This window comes from Conger conger, chromosome 18 (assembly GCF_963514075.1).
Source record: "Conger conger chromosome 18, fConCon1.1, whole genome shotgun sequence".
In the NCBI taxonomy this organism is placed as follows: Eukaryota; Metazoa; Chordata; class Actinopteri; order Anguilliformes; family Congridae; genus Conger; species Conger conger.
Genome location: NC_083777.1, coordinates 19,589,951 through 19,596,748, shown reverse-complemented (window position 1 = coordinate 19,596,748; position 6,798 = coordinate 19,589,951).

The following is a 6,798-nucleotide window of genomic DNA, read 5'->3' as shown; positions in this document are numbered from 1 at the left end:
GGAGATAAGACTTTATTCTTATGTTTTTTATTGGATTTAAACTCAAACTATTTTTTCAGCATAAATTAATTATAAGACATTTCTATGAATTTATTTCACCATAATTTATTAATAAGCCTGATTTCTTTTTGCCCTGATTCAAATATGTTTGGTTTTTTAGCAATTTTTTTTAACTTTTTGGACATAAGACTATCATTTTTTTTATTTTAATAGAAAAATGTGATTTTTTTTTTTCTTTTTCTTTTTCGAGATAAGACTTTATTCTTATGTTTTTTATTGGATTTTAACTCAAACTATTTTTTCAGCATAAATTAATTGTAAGACATTTCTATGAATTAATTTCACCATAATTTATTAATAAGCCTGATTTCCTTTTGCCCTGATTCAAATATGTTTGGTTTTTTAGCAATTTTTTAACTTTTTGGACATAAGACTATCATTTTTTTTATTTTAATAGACAAATGTGATTTTTTTTTTTTTTTTTACTTTTTGGAGATAAGACTTTATTCTTATGTTTTTTATTGGATTTTAACTCAAACTATTTTTTCAGCATAAATTAATTATAAGACATTTCTATGAATTCATTTCACCATAATTTATTAATAAGCCTGATTTCCTTTTGCCCTGATTCAAATATGTTTGGTTTTTAGCAATTTTTTTACTTTTTGGACATAAGACTATCATTTTTTTTTATTTTAAAAGACAAATGTGATTTTTTTTTTTTTACTTTTTGGAGATACGACTTTATTCTTATGTTTTTATTGGATTTTAACTCAAACTATTTTTTCTGCATAAATTAATTATAAGACATTTCTATTAATTTATTTCACCATAATTTATTAATAAGCCTGATTTCCTTTTGCCCTGATTAAAATATGTTTGGTTTTTTAGCAATTTTTTTACTTTTTGGACATAAGACTATCATTTTTTTTATTTTAAAAGACAAATGTGATTTTTTTTTTTTACTTTTTGGAGATACGACTTTATTCTTATGTTTTTTATTGGATTTTAACTCAAACTATTTTTTCTGCATAAATTAATTATAAGACATTTCTATTAATTTATTTCACCATAATTTATTAATAAGCCTGATTTCCTTTTGCCCTGATTAAAATATGTTTGGTTTTTTAGCAATTTTTTAACTTTTTGGACATATATATATTTTTTTATAGACTAGTTATTTTAATAACTAGTTTTTCAACATAAATAAATTGTAAAACATTATCTTACCACAATTTAAAAATAAACATAATTTCCTATCCCCTGATTTAAAAAATTAATTTAAATTGTTTTTGCCACTTTTTCACTTTTTGGACATAAGACTATAGTCTTATGTATTTTTATATATTTTAACTGAAACGAGTTTTTCAACATAAATGAATTTAAAAAATATATAGGAATTTAATTTCACCATAATTTATTAATAAACATGATTTCCTATCCCTGTGATTAAAACAAGAAAATGTTCCCATTTTAGTCATTTTTTCACTTTTTGGACATAAGATTATAGTCTTATGGTTATAAAACAATTCTATGCATTTAATTTCACCATAATTTATTCATAAACATATTTTCTAGTAAATATAATACAAATAATACAATAATACAGTTATACAGGAATAAAATTCCAACAGTGTGGGAGCAGTCACAGTGGAGGCAAAGACTTGGTGTACTGCCCTAGTTTAGCACTGCAGGGAAAGTAAATGTGTTATCTTAGGCCTCCACTATTTTATGATTCTGGTGCACTGGGAGTGCTTGCCCTCGCTGCCATAATTTAGCCAGCCATGAGGTAGCAAATCGATACCCTCAGCACTACTGAAGATACAGCAGCCTTTCACAACATGAAGGCAAATCCATCTATTTAACGAATGCCTTCATCTCCAAATAACATTGTTTAATTTGATCTTATGTCTTTGTCCTTGACACTTCAGATATTGTTTCCCCCAGTCATTTTGTCTTCACATAGGAGCAAAGTCAAAAGATAATATTATGGGATACCTTGGTTTCCTTTATTGTGCCTCTCGCCTGCCCTGCTCTTCCTCATTGTAAGAAATGAGCCCTATTGTGTTACCATGTGTCTTTCTGCTCTTAGGGGAAATGATCGGGAACATTTCTTTTTTAAGGCTCGGTGTCCACTTTTATATAATTGGTGCTTGAATTATTTATGACATTAATTGCTACATTATCGACTGCCTGTCAACCTTCCCTTCAGTAAGTCCATCTTTCTTAGCAGGCAGCGCTTGCTCAGCCTAAAGTAGACTGACAAGCTAATTATACCATCGTCTCCCTCAGTGACAAATGTTGCTCATCTGACCATCCTGGAAATAGGGCTCTTTCTCCCTCCTGTCTACAGGAGGCAGAGAGCTGGTTGAGGGTGTGACCAGCAGAGGATGAAACCTTCCTCGCTCACTCAGTAACGGCGCCCCCTGTGGTCAGTGTGGATCTGAATTTTCAATCTACAGCCCGTTTTGCATTTACTACAAAGAGATCTAGGGTGTGATGAAAAGGAATATAAACCAGTTTTCTTACAACCATGAGAGAAGTGAGCACCCTTTGCATTTCCAGGGAAATATGGAAACATACACAGAATGTAGGGTATGGAGGTCCAATAGAAGGGTGAAATGGCCCTGAATGGTGTTTGCATTGTTTGAAGACAATACAGCATGAAATGGAAATGAATAGCAATTAAGAAGTCACTATATGATTTGACCAGTCACGCAATGTCAGCTGACACAAATGAATGGCAGAAATGGAGAAAACTTTAACAGGGGTTTTTGACCTTTTGTAATCCAAAGACCCCAACCTAGGCTCAAGGGCATCCAGAGGACCCCAGTCATAAGTTCAACATTTTTAAATGTTCTCTCAATCTATATGTATTCATCGCATATCAAGCAGTACTTCCAACACCCCATTGGAGTCAGAAGAGCCCCTGATGAGAATCTAGAAGGCCAACCAGAGTAGGCATAGTGCTGTGGGACAATCCCTGCACTGGTCTATATAATGTCCATCAGCAGGGTTAAAACAACAGGAGATAGAGCCCTCAATGTACATGCTCCTGAACTATGGACTGCCTTGCCAAAGGTCATAACAAAAAGTTGCTTTTCATACATATTTGAACTGTTTGGTACACTTTTTAGCATCTTACTTTTCCCTTTAGATTATTTTATTTGCATTGCTTTTCCTTTTTTGGTCATATTTTGGAATGCATGTTGAGTGCACCATATAAAAATTGCTGCATAAATCGAGTTATTGCTGTTATTCTTGCTGAACCCATAAGAGGCAGGTGTGATGGAGTGTTCCATCTCTTTTAAGCTGCAGGGTCAGGGATGGAGATCAACTGCTCAGCTGCTAAAGGCGTCAGCCTCTTTCAAAACATAAAACTCTCACTACCAAGTCCACAGCCACTGCCAGCCTGACAGGTCTATGGTGAATTACGAGCCATGACATCTGACCACCTGTGTAGAACGTGGTTTAATGAATGTTGTTTATAAGACTAGGATGAAAAGGGATAGTTCTGTTTCACGTTACACAAGTTGACATTTTCCCTACGATTATGCATCTATGTTCTTTACAATGAACTTTGGCTGTTCCTCTGAGAAACCTGCAATTTATTTCCAAACAAACTACATTAAAAATGTAAGTTCCAAGACCGGGAAAGGGTTTAACTGCACTGGAACTAGAAAAAAACGCAACAAAAATAATAGTAATCTTAAATCTACAAAAGAAGGCTTATATTGTGGATGATATAAACAATTCATTGAATAGCCATAAAGATAAATCAGCGGAAAAATAAATGGGTAGAAAAACGTCAGTAGAATTCAGTCACATTCAGCCCAGGGGGATCCGAACAGCAATGCAAGCTGAATAGCAGTATAGGCAGTAATAAGGCTGATCCACTCTGAAGAGAAGACCCTCTGTTCTTCACCTCTCCCGATTACGAAGAAGAGGTTCACAGGTCAGTAGCTACTAGTTGCTCTGTGGCTCGCATCTGAGTTAGCCTATGCGACGAGACGTGACACGACGCGGGATGATGCAACTTGACGTTACGCCCTGGCGCGACTGTGCTTCACCTTCGTCTTTTCACTGCGCCTCCGCTTGAAAATCGTCCGGAGACGGGCCGTGACAGGCATCAGGACTGACACACACCAGACACGCGACGCCCCCCCCCCCCACCACCCATCCGACTCCAGCAGCTCAGATGCTGTCAATTCGGCCTACGTCAGGAGCAGTGGCACGACGGCGATGTCTGAGATGCATGTCACAATCTCTTCACTGTCTGCTCCTCTCACTGTAGTGCTTCCAGCCCCCAGCAGGGGGGAAAGTGACATTTATATCAGTGGTGGGGGGGGGGGGGGGTTTGAGGTTTCTTCTTCCAGCCTGCTCCAAATGTCAGTCCTGGTTACCCGTAAAAACAAGCCCAAATAAGCCATGTCATTGAGAAACTCTGGCACTAGCTTCCACAGTAGTACAAATAACCCACTGAGAACATAAGCACATTTTCTCATCGGAAGATAAGTGGGTTATTGGGCAACCGCTAACTTTTCCTGAATTACATCTGTGCAAGTGTGATGAGATCCACACACATTGAACATCTTTTCCTTTTCACTCAATTTTGGTACCATTTACATGGTGCCCTCAGATAACTAAAGATGGAGTAATTAAGTCACAGCGAAACAAAAAAGTGCTGCTTTGATGAAAATACCCTGAGAGACAAAACAAACAACAAAGTCTTATTTCTTTGTTTGTGGCAGTGTGTGAATCTTAAATTCCGGATCTCATCCACACATTTTTATTGGTGCCATTGGTAAGGACACTTCTATGTCTTGGATTTAAACCACTATGTTGCCGTGATCAAATTCTCACTGCATTAAGTGGTTTTTTTAAAAAGAATAATCGATACCACAAGCTTACAATTTTGAGGCAGGAAGAAAGATATATTATACATAATATTATGTAGTACTACACTTAAATTTTGAAAAACTTTTCAGAATTACTTTATAAAGGTTAACTGAACACAATTTGATAGTGCTTGATTAATAATTATTTTTAATTCAATAAAATGATGAAGTCATAGTGTAAGCATATCATTGCCACAAATCACCCATGATAGCATTTTAAAGGATTTGAAAACAGTACTCAGTTACAATTATGACAAGCAGACAGAGTGACATTAAAACCTCCATTTGTGATTTACCTCTCCACATAGTTCTGTTCGAAATGAAGCTATTAAAACACTTTTTATCTTTCTAAAATCAATACGGAGTGATATATACATTTAATGTGAGATTACAGAGTGGCAGGGATATCACCTGATCCCGTTAAAAGGCACTTAATGGAACAGTTGCAGCTGGTGCCTCTAGAAACCAATGACGCTACGTGTTCATGTGCCCATGATTGTGAGAGAGGGATAGAGAAATAGATGGAGAGAAAGTGAGATAGAGAGAGAGAGCGAGAGAGAGATAAAGATATTTCTCGCAAGTGAAACAAATGGGGATGAGACAGTACACGTTAGTGAGCTTCCTTAACTTTATCATCAGGAATATAACAAAACATAAAAAACAAATAGTATATTTTAACAATACATTTGTTTAATTAAAATGAATAAATGTTTCATTTAACTCCTCAAGCGCATGTTGTACAATTATTGCATCACACATTCATTATAATTCAGATTGAAGTGCCTGTGTATTTACTGTAAATGACTTTGGGGCAGAACAGAGAGGCATCCCACACTGCACTCCACTCAGGGCCCATGGGAACGCATCACTGTAGGCACATCTGCTTGACAACAAGAGGTCAGGTGACTCTTTAGCGCTGGAAGCGCTGGCTCCCTTGACAGCTGGCATGTGTGGGCTGTATGTAATACACAAACCTGGGAGATCAACACAGTTCAGCTCAGACAACAGTGCTTGTAATGACCTTTCTAAGAGACCCCTCTTTTTCTTGGTATGCCTTGTTCTACAAACAACAACTTGTTAGCCCCTTCTACACAAAACATATCCAGTAGACAATTTGAAACAAAACTGTACATGCGGTTATTTTCTAAGAGTATAGAGCATACAGTTGTGTTTTCAATCCTTTAATCACATTTCTGTTTAGTAGTAATGTAGTATATGAATATGAAATCACCTTCTGTTATGCTGGCATTTATTTACTCTCTCATTATACTTTGCAATTATCTCCATCCAAATGGAGTAGATATAAATGCATTCAGTCAAACAGGCTGTATCTTTCTGCTTGTCGGTACGTTTATGACTGTCCAGATCAGATGTACCAGCTTAGTGTATTTTCGTTTCACATGCAACGAGAGAGAAATTGCCTGAGTCTGAGGTCGGAATTCGAACACCGGCCTCTCACTCGTCCAAATATTAATTGGCTGAATGCGTTACCAGTCAGCTAAAGACGAAATTGCCTCCAGCGAAGGGCAACAACGGTTACGCCATCAGGCAGCATTGTCGCGGTAAGCTGCTACGAGCCTTCGTTTTCACTGCAGTTCACCGTGCTTACTAACAAACTAGCTAAGCTAATCCTGCTACAGACAGAAGGTCTGAACTAAATCAGATGATTGTTTGGTACTACTTTACAGAGAATCAAGAGCTTGCGGACCAAGTATGGAGTGCAGAGCTAATAAATGACCAGGAAGGAATGACCAGAAATATATTTTCACATCTGTAGGTAATCAAGGAAGATGGACTTGAATGCGGACTATGTACAAAGGATGTTATGATTGTTGAGTAGCTACATTGCATCTTCCATATTTCTTACAGTATTATAACCAACTAGCAAGCAACAGCTTCA